Consider the following 25,076-nt stretch of genomic DNA (forward strand, 5'->3'; position numbering starts at 1 on the left):
GATTTATGTGTAACCACTCTACTCCTTACTAAAGCAGAGCTTGTTTTAGCAAATGGGTCCAGATTTAGTCCATTAGCTCGAAATAAGTGAAAAACTCGAGGGCTTGGTGAAATCACACAATAAACTATCATTAAGCACTACAGCCTGTCAAGGCAGAGGGCAGGGTTGAGTTGAAAGTCAGAAGACCGTCAGAAGTGAAGCGGCTGGCACGGGGGCAGCTGGCTTTCATTTGGGGGAGGTCGTCGGAGGACTCTCGTGTCTGTGATGTAAATGAAGAACAGAGGCCCTGACGATTTAACTGTCATCGGCAGAAATGCTCCGGCTGGCATCGCCATGGGCTCTGGCCCTGTGCTCCATCTGGGCAGCTCCTGGGCTGCATTAGGAGATGGAACCCTGGGGCCGGAAGATGAAAGGACCAGGTCAGACCCCTCAGAGCCGGAACGGTCCTGCCGGGATGCCAGGCTGAAGGCTGATGGGCAGCTGGCGTCCCGGAGACAAGACGGGGGGCTGCCGCCACTCCCGATGTTCCCCGAGCGAGCCTACCTGGACGTCCGGAGTGGACCAGACTCCGTTCCCTATTGCGTCAGGCTTCGAGGGCTGCGGGCAGCCTTCGGACCGTCTCTCCCGTCTCTCTGTGTCTTTATTTCACTCTCTGCCTGCGCATCTCTCTTCCTCCGTCTCTGCAGAGCTGCCCATCTCTCCTTGTCCCCATCACAGGTTCCGTCTCACTTTCTGTCTGTCTGTCCTCGCCCATCTCTGTCTGTCCTCGCCCATCTCTCCGTGTCTCCCCGCCTCCCCCCATCCCTGTCTCTTTCTGCTCCGTGTCTCTCTGACTCCGTCTCTTCCTCTTCCTCCTCTCTCTCTCTCTCTCTCTCTCTCTCTCTCTCTCTCTCTCTCTCTCTCTCTCTCTCTCTCTCCTGTCTCTCTGCCTCTCTGTCTGCCCCTCTTAGTCCCGTGCTTCTGCTGATTCTCTCTTTCTCCTGTTTCCATCTCTTTCTCTCTCTTACCCCCAGAGAATCGACCTAACGTGGACTGTTTCCACGGAGTTTCCTCACCAGGGTCCTTGCAATGCTGGCAGCCCAGTGGACTCACCAGCTCACGGTTTGCAACATTTGGCCGGCGGCAGCTGGGCACCGAGGCGCCTCTCCGCCTCACTCCTCCACCGTGAGAGTCTCCTTTCTTTCCCAGCTGAATATGTGCACGCGGTGGGTAGACCGTCTTCCCTGCTAGAGTCTCCAGCACAGTCGCCATAAACGCTCATGTGCCACCCCCCAACTCCCGGCCCGATCGCCCTTGCCCCCAAGGAGCCCCACGGAACTCCTTCTGAACAAACTGCTCCAGGAAACTCCAGCCAAGATCAGAACGAACGCGAGAGGCAGAAAGGATGCGCCATCGAAGACCTACACAGTAAAGGGCTCGACTCATCCAAACGTAGCCCAGCCGTGGTCCCTACAGAATAACAACAACGGCAGCCGCCACCAGTGCTTGGCAGAGCGCTGTGTGCTTTGCAGGTAGCCTTCATGGCCTACTGTTGGCCCCGGTACCCAAATTTAAAAACCGAGGCTCAGAGAGGAAAAAAATTTACCTAGACAGTAAGTCACCTCAGGGCTGTCTGACTCTCCGCACCAAATGGGGCTGTTCACATTCTCATTTCAGAAAAAAAAAAGACCCTAATTGCTTCTTGTTTATCGAGCAGATACCGATCCTTGTGCTAAGCATTTTATAAGCATCATCTTCTTTCGAATTAATAATCCCCTATGGTAGCTATTATGCCCCTCACCTCCCATTGAGCCCGTGAGGAAACTAAAGACCAGAGAGGTTAATTCACCTGCCCAAGGTCACACAGCAGAGAGCTAGGGCAATGGGCTGCAAGCAAATTAATAGATTCCAACTGGCATCTCTAAATTTGTATTTCCGCCTCCACCGAGGTCCCTACCACTGCAAGTAATCCTGAAAATTCGTCATGAAGCTTTCAAAACAATTTATGCAAACGAAACTCAAGTGGGGCTATTTGTATTGGCAGCCCGTTTCACTTAACCACCCACAACAAGGAACAGATGGCCAGGGCCCTGGAAAGAAAACGGGGGGGCCCGGGCCTCAGAAGCCGCCTTCCTTCCCCCTGTGCCTGCCCAGCTTTGTGACGATTACAGGCTTGTTCTTGTTTATGTCTTTGATTCCGTTGTTATTTTATGTACTTGTGAAACCGACCCGACATTTCACGAGACAAGTCTGTTCAAAGACCGTTTGCCAACCATCTTGGGTTACCAGGAGCCTGGCTTTCGACACTAAGCTTGGAGCCCGGTCCCGACCGAGCCTTCTGGACGGGGGCTCAGCAGGAAGGAGAAACAGCCTGCAGATGTGGATTAGGGATTGGCAAAGCGTTCAAGACAAACATTTGGAGAGTCCTAGTTACCTGCCCTTTTTTTTCGCCTTTGTTTCAATTGGGCATTTGCCACTCTGTGTGGAGACAAGTCCTGGACAAGGAAGCAAATCCTGGATTCAAATCTGTCCCTGGCCCGCTGTGTTGACATTAGACGACTTGTGTAAACGCTCGGATGCTCGGTGAACTGAACCAGGTTACCACCACCTCGCTGACTGGGTTCTTGTGACATTTAAATGATATTTGGATGGTGAGTATATCCGAGGGACGTGTCTATTAGAAAATGCTATTCAGCTCCAATTGCGTTAACCCATGACAGTCATGTGGCTGCCTCCAGCACAGGCTACTTAATTAGCCAACAAATATTGCTGAGCGTGTATTATTTTCAAGATACTGTGTAATGGGCTTGGAAAAGATTCAGAGAAAATTAAGTTGTGGTCTCTATCCCAGAGGGAAAGTTTTGAGGACTGTGGCAGATGGCGTTTTCCAAAGATTTCTGGGACACTACCTCCCACCCCAAATGCTTTTATGGTGGACCTTTGATGCTCTTCTAACTGGGAGGTGGGGGGTCCATGTCTCCCCCCTTGAATCTGGGCAGACTCAGGACTTAAGGCGGAAATGATCTGTGATATATCGTCACAGCAGGCTCATGCTTCTGCCTGGTTCCCTTTGGACATCTGCCTTTAGAGCCCTGAGCTGTCACGTAAGAAGGCTGATGCTGCCATAATGGGAGGAAGCCCAGTCCCCAAGGAGCGGCCATAGGTAGGTGTTCCAGCCACGGCATCAAAAGTCAGACATGTGCGTAAACGCATCTTCAAATGACTCCTGCCCAGCCATCGTGGCGTCTCCATCCTTTACACGGGGGTCCCTGCCAAGAGAGCCCAGGTGAGCCATCTCAGCTCTACCCTTTCCTCACCCCTGACCCACAAACCCCATAAACAGAACACAGCGACTGCATTCAGAGCTAGTTTGCGGGGGCGACGGCAGCAATAGAGAACCGTAACGAGAAAGCGAAATGAGATATGTGCGCGGAAAAAGTCTTTAAGGAGCTGAGAGGAAGGAAGAAACGGGCAGGCTGGAGGTCAGGACATATTTTTGAGGCAGTAAGGCAAACGTTAAACCTTAATTACGTGGGTGATATTTGGATAGGGGAGCACAAGGGGAAGGGAGTTTACTTCTTAATAAAATCACCCATAAGTCAATGTGTCTGTAATGATTATAGTAATAATTATAGTAATAGCTACTGATTCAGGGCGATAATTTTAAATACTTACCAATCGCTGTGTCCCCTGGTATTTCCTGTTACCGCGTGACCCCTTCTCACCATGTGACATCCACTGCTCCAGAGAAAGGGCATGAAAGGAGAGAAGGTATTTGTGAGCCGTGCGCCCAGGCCCCGGATCTCCGCAGAAAATGAGCCGCATTTACCGAGTCCCTGACGTTTAATAAATAGTCCCAGCGGCGGAGGGACGTCTGAGGAAAGCAAGAGGAGCATTTAGGTATCTCCGGATCTGGGGAAGGGCCTTCAACTTGACCTACCCAGACCACACAGGCACGTGTCTAGAATTCCAAAGCTGAAGACGTCAATAGCCCCTTTCCCGCAGAAGGGGTAAGACCCAGCCCGGTGGCAGAGCAGAAAAAAGGGGTGCGTGTCTGGCCAGAGGGGCACGCAGCCTCAAGGCGGTCCCGTGGCTCGCCAAGGACGATGGGTCCCTCTGAGGTTTACAGCAGCCCAGAGACATGAGGGGACTGTGGGACATTGTCTCAGGAAGGAAGGTCACAACAGTGACAGGTATGGACATATGACCAGAACCCAAATGAAGCTGCAAATGATATTGAGGGAAATATGAGGTCCTGGAAGGAAAAGGGGTGGTGGAGGGTTAGCATCTCCCTTCTCCCCCTTCGACATTTGATCCGAAGCCATCTCTGCTCGCCAGTGGGTCCCAGCACCTCCTTGGCTTCTGAAAAACAGATACTTTTCAAAGCCACATACTGTTTCAGAGTAGGGAGCGCATTCCCTGCCGATGTCTGAAACCCACCACTTGTCTCTCGGGTCCCATCCGCACTCAGAGACCAGGAGCCAGGGAAGCTGCAGCTGTAATGTGACTGATGCTGGATCCACACATTCCCATCACCCTTCACAGCCACGGGGAGGACCCGCGGGTCAGCAAGGTGCACACTGCAGCACGCGCAGGCCTTTGGTTCAGAGATTACAACTTCTCCTGGGGATTTTGGTGCATCTTTTAACACCAAACGATAATTAATTCTCTAAAAGGTCTCAGATGTTAATCCCCTAGGAACTCTTAATTAACCCTTATTAGGATTATGCTAGTTCTAAAACTTGGGAAGAAACACAAATGCATTGAAGCAAAGTTGAATCGCATGCATCGTCTTTCATACAAAAGGCTCACTACCCTTTCCTTCATCCAACCACTCATCCACCCATCCATCCATCCATTCATTATCCATCCATCCATCCATCCATCCATCCATCTATCCATCCATCCATCCATCCATCCATTATCCGTCCATCCATCATCCATCCATCTATCCACCCATCCACCCATCCATCCATCCACCCATCCATCCATCCATCCATCCATCCATTATCCATCCATCCATCATCCATCCATCTATCCACCCATCCACCCATCCACCCATCACCCATCCATGCCATGCCACCCAGCCAGCCAGCAGCCAGCCAGCGAGCCACCAGCCACCCAGCCAGCCAGGCCACCAGCCAGCCAGCCATCCAGCCAGCCAGCCAGCCAGCCAGCCAGCATCCATCCATCCAGCCATCCATCCATTATCCATCCATCCATCATCCATCCATCTATCCACCCATCCATCCATCCATCCATCCACCCATCCATCCATCCATCCATCCATCCATCCATCCATCCATCCATTATCCATCCATCCATCCATCCATCCATCCATTATCTATCCATTCATTATCCATCCACCCACCCACCCATCCATCCACCCATCCATCCATCCATCCATCCATCCATTATCCATCCATCCATCATCCATCCATCTATCCACCCATCCACCCATCCATCCATCCACCCATCCACCCATCCATCCATCCATCCATCCATCCATCCATCCATTATCCATCCATCCATCCATCCATCCATCCATCCATCCACCCATCCATCCATCCATCCATTATCCATCCATCCATCATCCATCCATCTATCCACCCATCCACCCATCCACCCATCCATCCATCCACCCATCCACCCATCCATCCATCCACCCATCCACCCATCCATCCATCCATCCATCCATCCATCCATCCATTATCCATCCATTCATTATCCATCCACCCACCCACCCATCCATCCACCCATCCATCCATCTATCCATCCATCCAACCATCCATCCATCCATCTATCCATCCATCCATCCATCCATCCATCCATTATCCATCCACCCACCCATCCATCCACTCGTTCAACAATAAGCAAATGTGGCCATGGTTCCTGCCTCATGGAAGTTATAGTCTAACAGAGACTGGGGGAAAGATGGACATTCATCATACAATCACACAAACATGTGATTACAAACAGCTATGTAAAAGGAAGTCGTATGAGGACATAAGAGCAATAAGGAGCAAACCTGGTCAAGGGTGGAGGCCATGACCAGTGTCCGTCATATCTAGTTCTCCTCCTCTGCCTGGGCACTTAGCAGATGAACTTCCCAGCCCTTTGGGGTCTTGTGACTGGTGCAGGCCAGTGAAATGTGAGCCTACGAGACCCATTGCAACACGTTTCCATGATTCTGCAGCCTCTCATTCCCCTTTGGGGCAAATGTGCTATGAAGGTGAAGCTACAAGGTGGGAATAACCTGGAGTGAGCTGCACGGAGGGGCGGGGCCCTGTAGAGTTGCCTGGATCTGCAGGGGATTCAGAGCGATTGAGGAAGAAATTCCAGCTGTGATGACCCATTGAGATTTTAAGGTTGATCGTTACTGCGGCATAGCCTAGCTTTGCCTAACTAACAACCTTTGAGCAAGAAAGTGGTAATTTAGTTGAAATTTTCAGGATAAGTAGGAGATAACTTTACAAGAAAAGATAGATCTGCTGCCCAGAGTCACCCGGAGTCTCTCTCCTGGCCTTCTATGACCCAGGTAAGGTCTGAGGCCAAGTGTCAGAGTATAACCCAGAGAGATCATCCCCGAAGACCTGGTCCCAAAGGCTGTGGGTGGTTAGAGGACAGAGGCGCTTATCCTCCAATGAGACCTGACCCGACCACTGGCAAGACATCAAGAGCCGAGACTGTCAGGTCAATCATGAGGTGGCATGGCCGTGGTGGCTCAGATCGTGGTCTAGAATCACACTGTCTGGGTTCGAATCCCGATCCGTTGCTTACTAGCTGTGTGTCCCTGGGCAAGGTCCTCAAGCTCTAGCTGTCCTCAGTCTTCTCATTTGTAAACTGGGATGATAATAGTACCTACCGTCTGGAGTTTTTGGGGGGCGTTGCATGAGTTAACATTGGGAAAGGACTTAGAATGGTGCCTTGTACACGGTGAGGAGTGAGAATTTGATAAATAAAATGGAAGAGTGAGAACAGGTACAAGCCAGCCCTGAGTGCCAATGACCCTTTCTCCACTCTGGGGGAGACATGCCATAGAGTATGCCAACCCTGTGACTCTGCCCCCTGTTTCATCACCTGGGGAGGTTCTGAGGTCAGACTCAATTTAGATGACTAGTTCCGTCTCCAGGGAAGACTAAGGCTGCAGGGAAGGATTTCTCCCATCTACAAACTAAACACCTCTATCACAGAACGACATTAAAATGGACCTTAAATTTCAGCTAGCAGAAACTATCCTTTTAAAGTATTAATTCTTTCCGGACTGTTCCCATCAGGCACCCTTCCTTTGCTTGGATATGTCCAGTGACGGGGGATTCACTGCCGTGTGGGTCAGCCAATTCTTCATTTGAGCATGAGTTTTGCTTGGTGATTTCTGCTCATTGGGTAGAACTCTGCCTTGCAAGACCCCGTAGATGCAGGACACTCTCGTATCTATACTCTTCCAGCAGACCATGCTCCGAGAGCCCAGATCTATAGGAGAGGCCATAACGAGGGACCAGGGTGCTAGTCTCATGCAATGGGAAGCATGGGGATATTGCAAAAAAATAATAGTAATAATAATGACCTCGTCAGCTTTCTATTTTAAACAGATCTCTCTCGCTAGCTATGCCAAGCATGGACTGACTGCAAGGGAGCAGGGGGCGAAAGCAGGGGACCAGGTGCTCAATTACTGCTCATTAATTAATATTGAACACCTCGGAGAGACTGGCCTGCAGCAACGGCCGGTGATAAAAAGACCCGTCTTGGTGGGACTCCGCCAGCCGCTGGGCTTCCTTCTCACAAAGCTCTAATCACACTGTGCTGTAATTATCGGCTCACTTGTCTGCACTCCCTTGGAGCAGAGTCCCCTGGATGCGACTGCGAGGTCTTACTCCTCGCCATAGCTCACCCCGCCCCCGCCGTGCCCGGGGTAATGCCTGGCACACGGTCGTTTTCCGAAACAGCCTGACGAACGCTCGCCGATCTGTGATTATCAGTGTCCCCTATGTCAGGACCATCAGAGCAGGCTGCGATTGCAGCTGGACGCATATCCAGTTGGACAATCGGCGACCTTTCGCATCCGTGAGACATATGTTGGCAGCCCCAAAGCGACCTGCCCGAAGACGGGAGGCGGTAATACACTTTGTCGTCTGAATCGGGGCACTCGTGTTGGGGACAAAGGCATAAACGAGAGGGACACCAGGGCCACAGGCAAAGTACTGGGAGCAGACTGGGATGGGCCTGACTAACCAGGATCACGATCACCCTACCGAAGGCTCGCCCAGTACTTTCTTCTGTTCCTTAAACCAGTTATTTGGCTTGAAATAATTCTGGTAACGGCTCCGCCAAGCTTCCACCACCAATCCTCTGAGTCCAGAAGCTCTAAATCGTGCCTCTTCCTTGTCCCCGTCCATCCCACTTGGCAAGATCTGTTCACTTGCCTCACTACGTTCCCCAGACGTCTCCTACTTCCTGTTTCTCCCAACAGCACCCTCATCTGGGCCTCTACTACCTTTTGCTTGAGGTACAGAATTAACAAAACAGTAGCGTTCACCACCATGAGGGTTAATTTTTTTGTGTCGATTTGACTAGGCCACTGGGTACCCAGCTTTTCAGTCAAACATGGTGCTGGGTATGTCTGTAAAGGCGATTCTGGATGAGATGAACATTTGAACTGATAGACTGAGTAAAGCAGATAGTGCTCCCTCATCTGGGTGGGCCTCGCCCAATCAGTTGAAGGCCCGAATAGAACAAAAAGGTTGCCCATTCTGTGCGTAAAAGAGAATACCCCCTGCCTGCCTCCCTTTGAGCTAGCGCATTGGCTCTCTTTCCAGCCTTTGGACTTGAACGGCGACATGGGCTCTCCTGGGTCTCTAGCTTACCAGTTGTAGATCTTGGGACTTGTCAGCTTGCATACTCACACTTCCTCAGAATCGATCTATCAGTCAATCAATGGCCTATTGGTTCTGTTTCTCTGCAGAACCCTAACTGGTATGACAGCTCTATTTCAGGATCTATTTCAGCATTTCTGTAGCACGATGCTCGGCGCTTAGCCCTCAACCGATGCTGGTTGAACATGGGACCAGATTTAGATCTGTTGGAGGCCCCGAGCCTTGGAAAGATGACAGAGTCCCCATTCAAAATAACAATATTAGGACACAAATCAAAAGACGTATATGCATGCTAACATTTATTTTCCGAAAAGCGTATTTCTAGATCTTCAGGTTACAAGATCCGGGAAAAGTCTTTTGAAACTGGACTTTGACGGAGGAAGCTCCCCTGCTCTGCTCCTGTGCTCAGCTCGGCCTACAATGGGGTGACCCCACACTGGCTGAAGGAATGAATATAACAACGAATGGACGCGCATGCAGGTGTCTCAGGTAATAAAGAGAAATTGACCTGTAGGTTGCATATTATTATTCTTTCACTCGTCATTTCGGCATTAGCCTAATTCCAGTGGGGCAGTTTTTCTCTTCTTCTTTTTTTCTTCGGTGGTTACTTGAAACCTGCCCTTTAATTCCTGTGATGCAGAGTTTGAACTAATTAGCTTCTGGATGTGACCCCTCCGCTGCTTGCCATCTGACCCCTGAAACGCGAGCTCCGGCTGGACCCCTCTGCAGGGCTCAGGGCGGATTCCTCCCTGTGGCAGCCTTGCCCTCTGGGGTGGGTGGGGGCGGGGGAGGGGGGTGGATGGTGCCCAGTGACAGAAACGGCAGAGAGCCGCCTGCTCTCCGCCCTAAATCCAGCCTCGACAACGCGACCTTCGCTTGAATGTGCTCCCTCACGTCCTTACGGGGCCCCAGGGAGGGTCTGTGCTCCAGTCAGTGCGCCCCAATCGAGCACCTGCTCTGCACCAGCCACCATCCAACGGCTCTCCTCTGAGGGAGCAGGGGTGACGTGGGCACTTGCGTTCACCTCTGCCCTTTGGGCGCATTCGTTGTCATAGATGACAGAGACTCCTGTCCCTCAGCCATTCTTCCCGTTAGAGTAATAATGAATGGATGGAGCAAAACCCAGCTCGAATCTTCGCCTTTTGAATTAGCCCAGAAGGAGGCAGAAAAGGAACTCTTCCCCAGCGTGGCCGGTGTGGACAGCAGCCAAAGGCTGGGAAACGGGTGTGGTTTGCCCGGGCAACTTCTCTTTGTTACTCGGGTCTTTCCCGGGAGAGTCTTTGCTCTTACTTCACATCGGTCACCCCTCGGAGCCAGTGAAGGTTATCTCTGTGCAGAGGAGGACATGGGCCAGTGCTTAGGAGCTGTCCTCGCTCAGATCCTAGCATTTGCTCCCTGCGCGACCTTCTGGAAGTCACGCGACCTCTCTGAGCTTCGGTTTCTCCATCTGTAAAATGGGGATGGTAACAGTGACCTACTCTGTGGGGCTGCTGTGTGGACTAAATCCCTTGATTCCAGAAAAGTGGTTAAAATTGGGCCCGATCATTAGTCAGAACTCAGCGTGCTCCACTTCCCGTTCTCCCGATTTACCCGTAAGGAGGTGGAGGAGGCTCAGGGAGGTCGGCCAGCTTCCCAAGGTCACGAAGCTAGGAAACGAAAGACTCCAGGTTCGCTCCCAGGCCCGCATGGGGCTTCAGAAGCCATGCTCGTAACTGCTGCTGCTCCGTGGTTTCAAAACTCCAGAGGAAGCCTGGCCTTGGGTAATTCGAGTTCTGCTAGATCAAAAGGGAATGACAGATCTAACATGTCACCACATTAGACTCGTCTGACAGGACATTTTCTATGTGACGGTTTGCCGGAACATAATATCCTTCCAATAAAGAGCCCCTTGATTTTAAAAGGTCTTTCTCCGAGTGTTTCTTTTTGCTTTTTTGCTCAATATGGGATTTAAGCCTCCCATTCCTGTGCATCGTTCCTTTTCAATATAAAGTTACGCATCGTGCCTTTCCAAGTCTTCATTCACCTGGAATTGTATGCATATCGGGGCTGGAAGAGACCAGGTTCACACATGGGGAAACTGAGTCCCGGAGAAGGCAAGAGACTGGTGTAAGATCCCCCAGCTCTGTGACAGGCAAGGCTGAGGCTCAAACGCAGGATGTGAGCCTGAGTTCACGTGGCTCTCAGGGCAGAGACACTGAGCCCCATTGGCCACCCGATTTCACCTGCGAGGTCCCCACGATTGTGGCAGGCCCTGCAGAGCCTGGAGCCACCAAACAAGATGAAGAGACAGCCAGGTTTGCCTTTCAGTCTATTACTACCACGAAAAGACAGAGCGACCAGCAATCGCATCTTGCCAGAGACATACCACAACGAGAACGCATTCCCCACGTGACTGGATCGGCTGGCGGTTGGCCGGTCCTGCTGGGCTCAGCTGCTTCAAGCTATAGCTCAGCTCAGATCTGCAACTCATGTGCTTGTTCTGGGGCCTCGGACAGAAGAGCAGAAGCCCCAGGATCTATCTGAAAACAGAAAGGGAGAGCGTTGAGCCAGATCCAGGCTCCATTCGGCAATGCGCTTGGTCACGTGCCCCTAGACGAATTCCTTCCCTTTTGCTCTTGATTTTCCCTTTATAAGTCCAGATGCATAAATTGCTGCCAAAGAGCTCTGGTTTTCAAGGGGAGGAGAAGAAAATGACAGAAGGGGGCCTTTTCTAGTTTGGGCAATAAACAAAGGGCTGGAGGCCCATTTCGTATGGTTTAGGCAGAACTATGACTGAATGTGACCCGAAAGGATTTTATGCTTTGCAACCTCACTTGTTCACCAGTGAGTGTGTATTACATCCCTACTGTGTGCCAGGCGATATGCTGGGCACCAGGACACGACGATGTTCCAAAGAGACAGTCTGCAAAGGAGAAATTCAATGTCTGTCTTCCCTCAGTCTGCAGTCAAGGATGTGGCTGTTGTTGTAAGTGCTGATGTGGCCCTACTATGTGCATTGCATGCGTTACTCCTCAAACCCTCACGACAACTCTGTGACACATATGTGTGCCACCCTTGTTTTCTTGTGCAGGCAGGGAAGGAACCGCAAGAGCGAGGTGACCCAGCTGGACAGCGAGGCTGGTGGGAGCCCCGGGGAGACCCCTCTCCCTCCCCAAGGGAATGTCACGGCCTCCGGACCCCTCGCGTTTATCCGTCATGGTCACTTCATCTCGGAAGCTGGCGCTTGGGGTGTGCCTGGTTTTCTTCCGTGGCCTCCTTGAACCCCTGGCACCGCCACTCACAGGGGACTCAATGCATATGCCAGGCAGTATTCTAAGTACTTTACACATTTTAAATTATTTAATTCTCATAACGGCCTATGAAGTAGACTCTGTATTATCCCCACTTTACAGATGAGGAAACTGAGGTCCAGAGAGGGTAAGCAACTTGCCCCAGGTCACACAGCGAGTAAGCGATCGAGCCAAGATTCAAACCATGGCAGCCCGGGTCCAGAGTTGGTGTTCTTAATGAAATACAACTGTTTCATTATATTTGCAATGAAAGGAAAGAAGGAAAAGGCCGAATGAGGATGTGTTTTCTGTCCGTAAATAGGTTAATGTAAGTGAAAGTACTTTTAAAGCTTGAAGTGGTTTGTAGACAGAAGACTATGCTCATTAAAATGATTAATGTGTGAATACGACCACTGCTATTACACTAATAAAGTCAAGTCCGAATAGAATCACAGCCAAACTTGAGGATTTAAGGTCAAGTTGAGAGAGGGAATGGGGATGAACCTACGAAAAGCCGGAGGCAGAATAAGAGAACCCCTTTAATTAAGGTGGACCAGGGCAGGGCCAGCTGCAAGGAAGAACCTGGAGGCCAAATATTTAGGCAGCTGCACAGTGTTCAGACGGCGGCCTTGCTGTTGGGGCCATGCCCGGCCCACTCCGGCCCCCGCTCAGCTCCCTGGGGTGTGCTACAGCCAGAGGGGTCAGCCTCTCGGTGGGGAGGACCACCCGCCTGGGGAGTCGGGGGAGCACTAGAGGCCACCTTGGCTCATGCATAATGCTGATGTAAGGGAGGTCTCTCTGGTGGGAATGAGGAAGGGGACCCCAGCACCCCACACGCTCAGCAGCACCCTCCTCCCTCAAAACATCATCTCTGAATCTTTGGGATCCAAGGAACACATGCGTCTAGTCCAAGACCTCGATGTTACAGATGAGGAAACTGAGGCTCGGAGAGGAGATCTCATTTGTCTAAGGCCACACAGCAAGTTGGCAACAAGGCTGGGCCTGGAAGCCTGCCTCCTGGCTCTCTGGTGACTACGTCTAGCTGCGTAAAACAACTGTCCCAGGGGTTGCAAAGATGAGGTCGTTTCCCTCGTCTGGGCCACCTTGGCAAAATGGCTCATCTTTCCAAGTTATGTCAAAATTATCTGCTGGCTTCAGGGCTTCTGACCACACCATGTCAATTTTTTTAAAGGTCTTTGTCTGAATCAGTTTGACCTGGTTAGACCTCAAATTGGAACGTTTTTCCAGGGTCTGATTTATTAGTATTTCTTTTTCACTGAACTCTTTTAGAAAAAAAAAAAAAAAGAAGGGAAAATAAAAACCTGGATAGAATTTTCAGGCATTTGTAAGGCAGAAAGCTTGGTTTCTTTGAAGTTAAAACTGCTAAACTAAGGGTCTCATTAGAGATGAATTGACCCCCAGTTGCCCCGTCTCTGAGGTCACCCTCAGCTGGATGCATTTGCTACTCCAGCCCTGAAGTGACCAGCCCAAGATGAGACTCACAGATGTCTGAGAACATCGGGCGTGCGGTGGCAGAAATCGGTGTGCAGGTCCGTCCCTCCTCTCCCTTCTTTGCCTATATTGTGAATCGACTACAGCATCTCTCGAAGGTGCGTGGCAAACCTCAGAATCCTTCCTAACGCAGCGCGTTAAGCAGCCCTTTGCAATCCATCGGCGTGGGCCCTCCAAATGAAGTGGGCTCGCTGTTCTTGACCTTGCCCGATATCCCCATCTTACGGACGAGAAAGCAAAGCCCAAACGACCCTCGGCCGCGAAGCACCCCCACAGCTAAATTAAGGTCAGCCGTGGGATCCCCTCATCTCACGGAGTGTTCACCTGAATGTCGATAAAGGGAGTCGCTTGTGCCCCCATCCTGCCTCAAGCCCTCGCCGTTGGTTTGATTCTGCATGGGTTCGGCAGCGTGGTAACAAACAGACCCCGAAACATGATGCCTCAAACGTAATGGGCCTTTACCTGTCCCTACGTCATGGCCTTGGGCAAGTGTTACTAAGCAGTGGCCTCCCTCCATATCCTGATTCAGGGACCACAGCTCTGTCCGTCCTGAGGCTCTGTCAGCTCCTTGGCCAGGGGGAGTCTTGTCAAAATCAGCATGTGGCAGGAGAAAGGGGACAGGAAGCATGGAGGGACATAGGACTTCCACAAGCCATGTCCCCAAATGGCGTTTGTCCTTTCTCCTCACACTCTATTGGCAGAGACTCAGTCACATACCCAGACCAAAGTCGGGGAGACTGAGGAGCGGGGTCTAGCTCCGTGACGAGGACAGTGGTGAGGAGGAAAGAGGAGGAGAGAGAGAGCAGAAGATGGGCCGAGGCGGAGAAGAAGAAGAAGAAGAAGAAAGTGGATTCTTGGTGAGTAGCGAGCAAGCTCTCCCACAGTCTCAGCTCTCCCTAAGGACTCGGTTTGACTCACGTCCCTGTCTTTTTCCCTGGTTGGACACCCCATTCCTGGTTCTCATTTCTCAGAACCTAATCCTAATGACTCAGCCAGAGTCCTCCCACAACTAAGAATGACTTGCCCCAGTTCACACAGCAAAGTGGGACTAAATCATGACTCGGGGACCACCATGCTCCAGGCTTAATTGAATAAGCATGTTTTTAGGAGTAATATACCCAACATTTAGAATATTATAAATAGGACACACAGCAGCTTGTATTTACACGACGGAGGTAAGGCTCTTTAAAAAGGTTCCCTAATTCTCCATGCTACCTTCAAAATGCTTTCTCATGGGCACAGGGTCTTTGGATGGCATGAGGGGTGGCTCAGAAAGCCTCAGAAAAAAGGAGGACAAAGGTGAATACTGGAGACAATGGCGTGCTTAGGACGTGCTCGGTAAAAATGTTTTCATTCATTCGAATTGAGCTAAGCTTGCGTCCTCTGGGCCAGGAGCGAAATTAAAAAAGCAAAGCTTCTTATGAGTTTACATTTTGCTTCGCCTTAAGTGCTTATTATTTTATCTTTCTAAAGCCATATTCTTCAATTATTAAAAAATTTTTAGAAGACACCAATAAACAAAGAAAAACAATTCTCTCACCACTCCCTACTTTTCACACATTGATGGGCCTTCCGCCAGGTTTTATGTACATAATACTTCATAAAAACAGGGTGTGGAGCTTTTAAGAAATTTTACCTAATTAGGCAAAAGTGACCGAGTCCCACCCAGCTTCTCGGGAATCCACTAATGTTTTGCAAGCAACGCTCCACGAAATCTTGGAGCACCATGGGGGGCAAGCGCGTGACCTGCATAGATTCTAAATATGCTAATTTTTGTTTTGGTTTCCGAACAAAACCCGTCTTTTAAAGAAAAATTTTAACAGATTTGAAACCAGAAACCCTGTCCTCCCTGGAGGCACGAAAAAGTGCAAACCGAAGGCTCCCGGTGTGGGCAGGCCATCGCTGACTTCCTTCTCAAAACAGGGGAAGTGTCGCCCAGGGCCATAACGCTTGAGATCCCAGAGCCAGAAACTGTTTGCTTTCTGCGCACTCATTAACTCTACTGTGGGATCCAATAACTGCTCTAATTTCCTACTTTAAATGTTTTTCTTCCCTCCCTTCGCCCCCTCCCCTCACTTTTTAAAAACGTCTTTTTATGTCGTACATTTCCATACTCGTATTCAGCCACTTAACGCTGATAGGCCGGTGGCTGTCAGACACAATAAAAAGAGACAGAAACCACGGCAAATTACAGTAGCATTAGTGTTGAAAATGGAAATTTAATTTCCAGAAATGAGGCTCAGCCGTAAAAAGGTCCCTTTGTTGCCTTTCAGATCAGAAATGAATCAGGTCTGAAAGGATGCTAACGTGCAGTTAAAAACATCTCAAAGAGGTATTTGTTGTGTGTTAGAGCAGATGCATTGGACGGCGTTTCGAACACCACGGGCAAATGTTTTGGATGAGAATGAGTGAGGATCATAGTCATCGTGCCTTACGTGTGTCCTGTGCTTTTGGGCTGACAAGGCACAGTTGCCTTTCTGACGTGGCGGGGTTCACACAGGAAGGAGGCAATGCAGATGTGGAAACTGAGGCTCAAAGAGGCGAAGTCACACAGTTTCCCCAGGGCGACCCGGGAGAACCAGGACTGGAACGAGGTCGTCATGGTCCACTTTATACTCGTCAGATGAGGTGACTGTCTCCAGCTCCCAACCAGCACTTCCTGAGCGCCACGCCACGTCGTGGCGTGAGGAAGCCGTAGTTTGAAATGCCGCCCCGGCCTCCTTGCTCGTATTTCCTGGCCCCACGCATTCTGACATCAGTGACCAGCATTCTAGGCGTCTGCCCTCAAGGTGCAGAAAAGAGAAAGAGAACAATCTCAACTTCCAAGCTGCAAACTAGACATTGGAAACTGAAGCCGAAGGAACAGTTTGGGAGGAAGATGCTCGAGTCTCTGAAACCTGAGGTCGGAGGTCCGAATATTAAAAGGCGCAGACCTGAATGTCATGAGTAGACAGGAACGGCCAGGGCCATCCCTCAGCCTAGTGCAAGCCAAGACCTGGGGGGAGCAACTGAACCCCCAGAGAGAGGAGGGAACCCCGAGGGGAATCCCTGAGGCTCTGTTTCTGGGTTGAGAAGGGAGACAGCAAACCATTTACTGTTTCCTGGGGAAAATACGACCCGACCGAATTCATCCTGAATTGGGGAATGCTGCCACCAGACCTCGAATCAGTACAGACACATGGACTGTCCAATACGTGAAGTTGGAACAATCATACAACCGATCAGAAGAAAAAATCATAAAGCGGTTGGACAACTGGACATTTAAAACAATCAAGTATTTAATTAAAAAAAAAATTAAGTCCAAAAGTTCTAGAAGAAAACATTGGAAAATTTCCTTATCGCCTTGGAAGGACAAAAATCTACACAATTATAACTCAAAACCAAGATGTCATAAAAAAAATAATAAAAGATTGATAAGTTCGATTAATTTTTTTAAATGTCTACAAGATCCAAAAAAACACATAAATAAATAAAAGTAACAACTATTTACAGGACTGGATAAGATGAAAGCACACAAGACAATAGAAAAACAGTTAAGAAAGGTATAAATGACTTTTATTGAGAGTGCATTGAGCTACTGTTTTTCATGTTGAAAATCCAAAAATTTTATAGTACATTCTGTTGTTCAGGGCCGTGGGTAATAACCATGCCTCATGCATTATTGGCATGAAAACAATTTGTACAACTGTCATGGAGGGTAAATTGGCAATAGTCATCAGGTTTACTAATGCAGGTATCCTCTGATTCAGCAACGGTAATTCCAAGAACTTATCCTACAGATATATTCCTAGGGACAAACGACATAAACACAAAGCTATCTATCCATTACAGCGCAGTTCACGATGGTAAAAGAGAAGAAACAACCCAAATGTTCATGAGACAAGGAAACACTACGCACTTGTAAAAAACTGAGAAATTTTCCTCTATACTGACGTAGGAAGATTGTCACAATACATTAAGTGAAAAAGATCAAGGCACAGTAGTTTATTAGGAGGAAGATAAGAAAATAAATTCATACTTATTTGTGCAAAAAAAATATATTTTGGAGGACACGCAAAAAGCAAATAAAAACGCATACCTGGAAGGATGATGGGAACTGGGCAGTTTAAGAAAAAGGTGAGTGAAAAACTATTTACTATATATTTTTTGAAATTATACTTGATGAATGCACTGCTGTATAAATGTGCAGCTATTCGATGCATTAAAAATCAGTGAGAAACATGTTAGGAAAAATAGTTTTATGTCAGTAAGTGTATAGGGGGATCGAGGTATAAATTTGGTTAAGCTACAGCAGACATTTTAAGAAGTTACATTTTGAACAGCCTGAGTTTCTAGCCAGTGAGATTTTTTACAGTATTATGTAAAAGATAAACAAGAGAGTCCTATAATCACATATAATTAGAAGCTATCGAATTTAATAAATGGAGGTTTCATTTAGGCAGAACTTTCTAGAACCATAAATAAGCTAATGGGCATAGTGAGGCTTTTGAAATAATGTATAGAATGCACCATTGCACAAATATATATGACTCAAAAAATTTTTTGGACCTTGCAAATTTTCTTTTCTTTTTTCATAGGGTATCTTATGGCATAACTATGAGTCAGGGACCCAAATTTGTGAAGTTTTAAACAGAAACGACTCTTTCTTCAGGAACGCAGTGTCATCTGCCTTTAGAAAAAGGTGTGAGACTTCTGCTTCTGACCAAGACAGAGTACACACACACACATACACGCGTGCACGCACACACACACATAAATAACATGGTACCAAGTTAAATATGAATTTTACATAAACAATGAATAGCTTTTTGTATGAATATGTCCCTTGTAATATTTGAGAGATATTTATGCTAAAAATTATTCACTGTTTATCTGAAATTTGAATTTAAGTGGTTGTTCTGTATTTTATATGGCAACTCTATCCCTGAAAAGATAGATATAGGAGGTGAGCCAACCCCAGCTTTCTACAAAAACACACTTTCTGACCACAAAGCAGGAAGGGAGAATGAGGCAATAATAAAATATACCTGGAAAATTCTCAAGTATATGAAAATTAAACAACACATTCTGCATAACCTATGAGTCAAGGTAGAACTCAGGAGAAAAATTAGAAAATTGTTTGAATTAAATGATCATGAGCATACAACATATAAAAATGTGTGGCCTGCAGAAAGCAGAGTTTAGAGGAAAATGTTTAGCTTTATATGCTTCTATTGGAAAAGCAGAAAGGCCTAAAGCTTATCCCTTGAGAAGCAAGGGAAATAAATTAGACCTGAACCACAAAATAATTAGAAGAAAGGAAAAAAAGACGAGTAGAAAGACGAGACGAAATAGAAATATGCAAACAAAAACAATAGTGAAACCAAAACTTTTTTGTTAAAAAAGAGCAACAAAAGTGACCAATTTCAAGCCTGACTATATGAAGAGAAAGGACTCGAGCCAGGGGGAGAGAGAGACAGAGAAGGAGAGAGAGGAAGAGGAAAACCAAGTAGTGAGATTGGGAAAGAAAAGGGTTTATCACTACAGCCCCTACAGACATTAGGAAACAATAATGGAAAATTTTAATAACTTTATGGTAGCACTTTTGATCATTTAGATGAAATGGACAAATCCCTAACAAATATTAGTTAATTGGCACAAGATGAAACAATATCTAAATGGCCCTGTATCTATTCAAGAAATCGAACTCGTAACTTACGATTTCCTCACAAAAGAATTCCAGGCCCAAGTGACTTCGCTGATTCTTCTAAACATTTAAGGATGAAATAATACCAATATCACAAAAACTCTTTCAGGAAATAGAAAAAGGATTATTTCCCAACTCATATTATGACCTGAATGAGTTGGAGATTTACCCGTGAGCCTGGGCAGAAATCAAACACATGTTAACATCAGACTTTCCTGTAAGATGTAATTTTTAAAAGAGTTCCACTGTACAAGATGATTTAGAATGTCCAGTTTTAATGTTCTATGAGGTGACCTATTGAATCATTAAATGAACGTACCCCACAACAAAAGAAATGTAAAATCAAAGGCATAACACTCTGTTTCCGAATTTTTTATGTTTTAGGTTGCTCGAATTTCTTTTCTCTGCCCATATACAGAAGTGCATAAGATAACATGCAATTTTTCCTGAGGTAGATTGCTCTGATTACCTCCCCCACAGAATAGTCAACACATTCTCCAGTTCTGTTTCCTCGTGTAAACGTTAAATAAATATTAAATAACCGCAAAAGTTCTCCCCAGCTCTGAAGTCTCGCAAACTCTGAAAATATTACTACTTTGTCACTTTACTAAACTAAATCCCTAAAATTTTAAATGTAAGTAAAGAAGTAGCATGTATGAAATAAAAAAGACACATGACAAACTGAGAGAAAACTGAGTAATAGATATTAATGTTTAATGCCCTTAATATGTAAAGAGCACCTACAAATAAATGAAAAAAAATTATATGAGAACATTGTCAAAAGATATAAACAGATAGCTCACAAAAGGAGTCGTGCAAATGGTTTATAGATGTGGAAAATGTATGCCTTCACTATATATTGGAGAAACACAATTTTTAAAAAAATAATGCATTCTTTAACCATTAAAAGGCAGCATATTAGATGAGTTAAGAGCGTAGAGTCAGCCAAGCATGGGTTCAAATATGTGTGTGACTTTAGACAAAGAATTTAACCTCTTTAACTCTTGGTTTCCTTCTTTGTAAAATAGACCTAATAATTATACTTAGTTTATAGATGTGTTATCACTTAGTAGTGCCTGACAGACCAAATTAATGATGGCTAAAAAGAGAGATTTTAAAATAATGATGATAATACATAGTATTTGTAAAGCTATTAGGAAAATCGTTGATTTCAAATATTGCTAGTCCACAGAGTAATTTCCCAATGTTCAAAAGCCTGAAAAGTGAACATAAACTTTATACCCAACAATTTCATTGCAGATTTGCACCCTAAAACATAATCAAAGATATGAACTACTGGTTAAGGGTGAGGATATTGATTGCAATAATATTTATCATGCAGAAAATTTGGAAACAAACTAAAGACCGAAACAATAGGAAATTGGTTACATAAGTCATAGTATACATTAAAAATCACATTGAAAAATGGTTCATCCCATGGGAAAATATTTAAAATGTGATAAAGGCTGATTACAAGGCAGTAAGCTCAGTATGATCTCAATTTTGTTTGTAAAAAATAAATAGAAAAAGATCTGAGGGATAAACGTTCCTGGTGACAATCTTTAGAGAGAAGATCATTTCTTTTTTGTGCTTTTCTACATTCTTCAAATTTACTGTATTGATATTTACATACTTACGTAAATCAGAATAAAATAGTGCTGCACCCAGGGATGCTGTGCAGGTAAGAATTGCAGTTTTGGTTATCCGCATGACGTACTCCCCTGGAACTTAATGACTGAAAACAAACAAACAAAAAGTGTCATTATATAATGTGGTTTTATGTGTCAGCACTTTGGTCAGGGCTCAGGTGGGTGATGCTTTTGTGCCGTTGACTGGGGTTCCTCTGCGGACTTGGCGGGCAGCTGGCTGGTCTAAAGAGACCAGGATGGTTCACTCACATGTCTGGCCCTTTGGTGGGGTGGTCGGAAGGCCGGCTCAGCCAGACCTGTCCCCTATCCATAAAGCCTCGGGGTTTTGTCTCTTGGGTCTCTACAGCTGGCTGGTGCGACATTTCACAGGGCAGCTCGAGGCTCTAAAAAGGAAGCAGGAGCCTCCAGTCCCTTTAAACTCTATACCCAGAATGGCACACTGACCCTTCCTCTGCACTCTCTTGGTCAAAGCGGTCCAGGCCAGCCAGCTGCAAGGTGAGGGGAAATAAACAGACCTCTGATGGAAGAAGGATCCCAAAACGAGCCGTCCGTAATGCACCACGATTGCATGGTCAAGTAGCAGCAAGAAACCAAATCGTGTGGTATTTGAAGAGGTGGGGCTAGGGATTCCTCCCGCGCCTCCCAGCTGCACAGCTAAGCCTCATCTGTAAAATGGGTCCTGTAATCATTAGGAAATGCTGCGCACACTGTCAGACGTGATTGATGCAGCTACGAAGGGTTGTTTGTGTCACAAAGCCCTGCACGTGATTTAACGAAGCATGTTTCTGGGTGCTGAGGACCTTGCCCAAGCTCTCGGAGATGCCCTTGACCGATGTATAACAGCCCACGCGAACTGCAGCCCTGGTGGCCCTCAGGCACATTTCGGCGGGCGGCGGCATCCCATGAAAACCCAAACTCCCGCCTGGTCCCACCGCATCCCCGCCTGGTGGCAGCTGATGGGGGCTGAGGAGAGGTTGTTCCCTGATGTGGACGCAGGTCCTCCCGCTTGTCCGAGGCCCACCTCTCCCTAAACGCTCGCGCGCACCGCAACCTGGCCCACTTCACCCACACTCCGGACAGCCCACAGGCGCTGTCGTTTACGACGCGGGATCCGACACACCGACCTGGGTGAGGCGTCCCGGTAACGCACAACAGTAGAAAGGCTTCCTGCTGTACCCTAATATCTCAGGGCTGACCCGCTGCTCCCGGTGATCTGGGATTTGTTTATCAAAGGCCACCGGTGACGTGGATCCAGGGGCTACTGGAATACAACAACCACAACCACAAAAATGGAACTGGGAAGATGCTGACCCACCACGTCGAGCAGCCTTTGAAATCTAGGGACCATGGAGAGGTGGATCAGGCCCCGAGAAATCCCCTCCTGCTCCCGGAGGCCGCCGCGTGCCTTGGCCGGCATGGGCCGCCATATGCGTCAGGTGCCGGCCCCCTCTGCGCCTCTCACCACGAACCTGGGACGCACGTGTGTCTGTCTTTATTTTGAAAAGCTTCGGGACATTTTCCCTCCCAGATGTTAAACATTACGTGGCAAAGCTGATAGAGACAGACCCAGTGTGACTTCGATTTTTGCATATACCGTCACACTGTGCTAGGGGAGGTCCTGGGGAGGAGGGGGAGGGGATCTTGAAAGAGATTCGCGGGAGCCTCCCGCCCCTCTCCACCACCAGAGAGCACAAATGCTTCTAATTCCAATGAGTCGCTTTCTTTTATCATTAATTTTGGCAGTAGAAAAATAACCTTTTGATATCAGGGAAGGCAGGCCTACTAGAAATTATTCTTATTAGATTAGTCGTAGTGGTAGTAATAAATTGGACCCAACAAGAGTTGATGTAATGGACCCTCCTGGCCCCAAGCACAGGGCTGTCAGTCCTGCTTAGCTTGTTCTTCTTTCTGCCCTGGGTTATAAGTGCTCGTGTGTCTGTCTCTCTCCTCGTCTGAGTTGTCAGCACCTGGAGGGCACAGGCCTCGTCTTGTTCCCTTTCCTGCCCCCCATTCCTCCGAGGCTCAGAGCACAGAGAGGCGCTCAATCAATGCACCCAATAGGATGTTCGGAAAAGCCTCAAGTAGCTGGAAACCTCATTGAACAGAATTTTATAAATGACTCTCTACTCAGAGGAGGACAAGGTGAAAGGGAGGAAAAAGCTCAAGGATTATATGGTTTCTGTTCTGGTTTTGATTTTGCTTTAAAGCATTTTTAAGGGCTGGCCTGGGGTCGGCACGCTCTTAGCTTAGTCTCCACGTTTGAACGTCCCTCCCCGGGCCTGCGGAGTGCGTCAGAGGAAGGCTCGATCGAAATGAGTCCTTCATCATCCCCCAACCACGGCAGGGCAGAGCCGGGGTAGTAGTTTCAGACATTGAATAAAGCTCATCCCGAGGCCTTGAAATTCATCCGTTCATCCATTCATTCATTCAGCAGGCACTCAGCCATCACTTTGTACACCAGGCAGCGAGGTTACAACCCTGAGCCCCCCAACTCCTAGTGAGGAAGGCAGACGGACAATCGGCAAGGAAACAAACGTGCTATGCTAAGCAATCCTAAGTGCTGCCAAGGAAAATAAAGCACCCTAGGGGAGTGGGGTCGGCAGGGCATGTTTCTTAGGAGAGGGAGCTGAGGAGTGAAACCTACAGATGGGGGAGGGGAGCGAAGAGTAAAAGGCAAGTGCAAGATGGGGGAGCACCCCGGAGTTGGGAGAAGCAGATCTGTGTGTTAGCCAGACTGCCGTAAACCTTAGGATTTCGCTCCAAATAAGATGAGTGTTGGGCAGAGGCATAATTTGATCTGATTTACATCTTAGAAGCACCACTCTGGCTTCCGTATGGATGACAGACTTCGGGGGGGGGGGTGAGGAGGCAAGAGTGAGGAGAGAAGGGGCAGGTAGGAGTTGCTGCTCATTGCGGGTTACGTGTGATGGTGACCTGGAGTCATAGACAGGGTGAGTGAGAGCGGTGGGTTTACAGGTAGATTTTCATGGGAGAGCCAGCAGGATTACCTGATGTGTGTGCAGGGGCCGGAGCAGTAGTCCAGGGGGAGGATGAGGGCCAGAGAGAAGTGGAGGATGATTCCCAGGTTTGGGCCTGAGCCCTGGAGATCAGGTGTGGGGGGTGGAGGTGCTGGGTGGGACAACTGCGTTTACCTGTGCATCTTCCCATGAGGCTATTATCAACCTAGAAGGGGCCGCCGTGATGAATCAAATTCTGTGAGTGAAGGCCAATTTTAAACCCCGAGGCGTTCTGTGAGGGTTATCTTTACCCCTCATCATTTTTGTTGAGAACAGTCCAACACTCCTTCAGGGTTTCCTACCTATCACTTCAGAGTCATGGTTTCCCTCAAGGGGACAAATCAGAATTACAAGGGGAAGGTTTTCATTACACGGACGCCAGGGCCCGCCCCTCACCTCTGAGCGAGAGTCCCCTGGCGAGAGCTGGGGGCTTGTGTTAGTCATGGAGGTCTTCAAACCTGTCGCCTGTGCATTCTGATCGAGAACTGGAGATTTCAAGGGAAACATGCAAATGTGGAGATCAGACTGTCTTAGAAGGAACTCTGAGCTTAGGGGTTAAGACCTGAGTTTAAAGAAATTGTATTAGGTTTATTATTATGTAAAAAATATACTAAGATTCACTCTAATAGTAGAATAAAATGTAGAAGAAGAGGGAGAAATCAAGTACTTTTACTGTCTCCATTAAAAGTGATATTAGAGTGACGTTACATATGGAAAAATATTACTTTATAATTTCACTGTTTCATATTTTACTATTATAAATACAGCAGACTATGTATTGGGATTGAGTAGAAAGTCGTAATAGTCTGGGTAGTCAGTAATAATCAACTACCTTCCAAGAATATAAAATGACAGAATTAAAAATTATATATGTATATACGTGTATATGTGTGTGTGTGCGCATGTGTGTGTGTGTATATATATATATATCATTGAATCTGGAAAATAGCAGAAATAACTCAAATTCTAATCAGTCATGTGACCTTTCTTTTTTTACTAAAAAACAAAAACTAAAAGTAAAAATTTACCAACTGCCACCACTACCAACAGGCCATGGTACTTACTTAACCTTTGCTGTGACATTCTGAATT

Source organism: Rousettus aegyptiacus, unplaced genomic scaffold (assembly GCF_014176215.1).
Source record: "Rousettus aegyptiacus isolate mRouAeg1 unplaced genomic scaffold, mRouAeg1.p scaffold_m13_p_14, whole genome shotgun sequence".
NCBI lineage: Eukaryota > Metazoa > Chordata > Mammalia > Chiroptera > Pteropodidae > Rousettus > Rousettus aegyptiacus.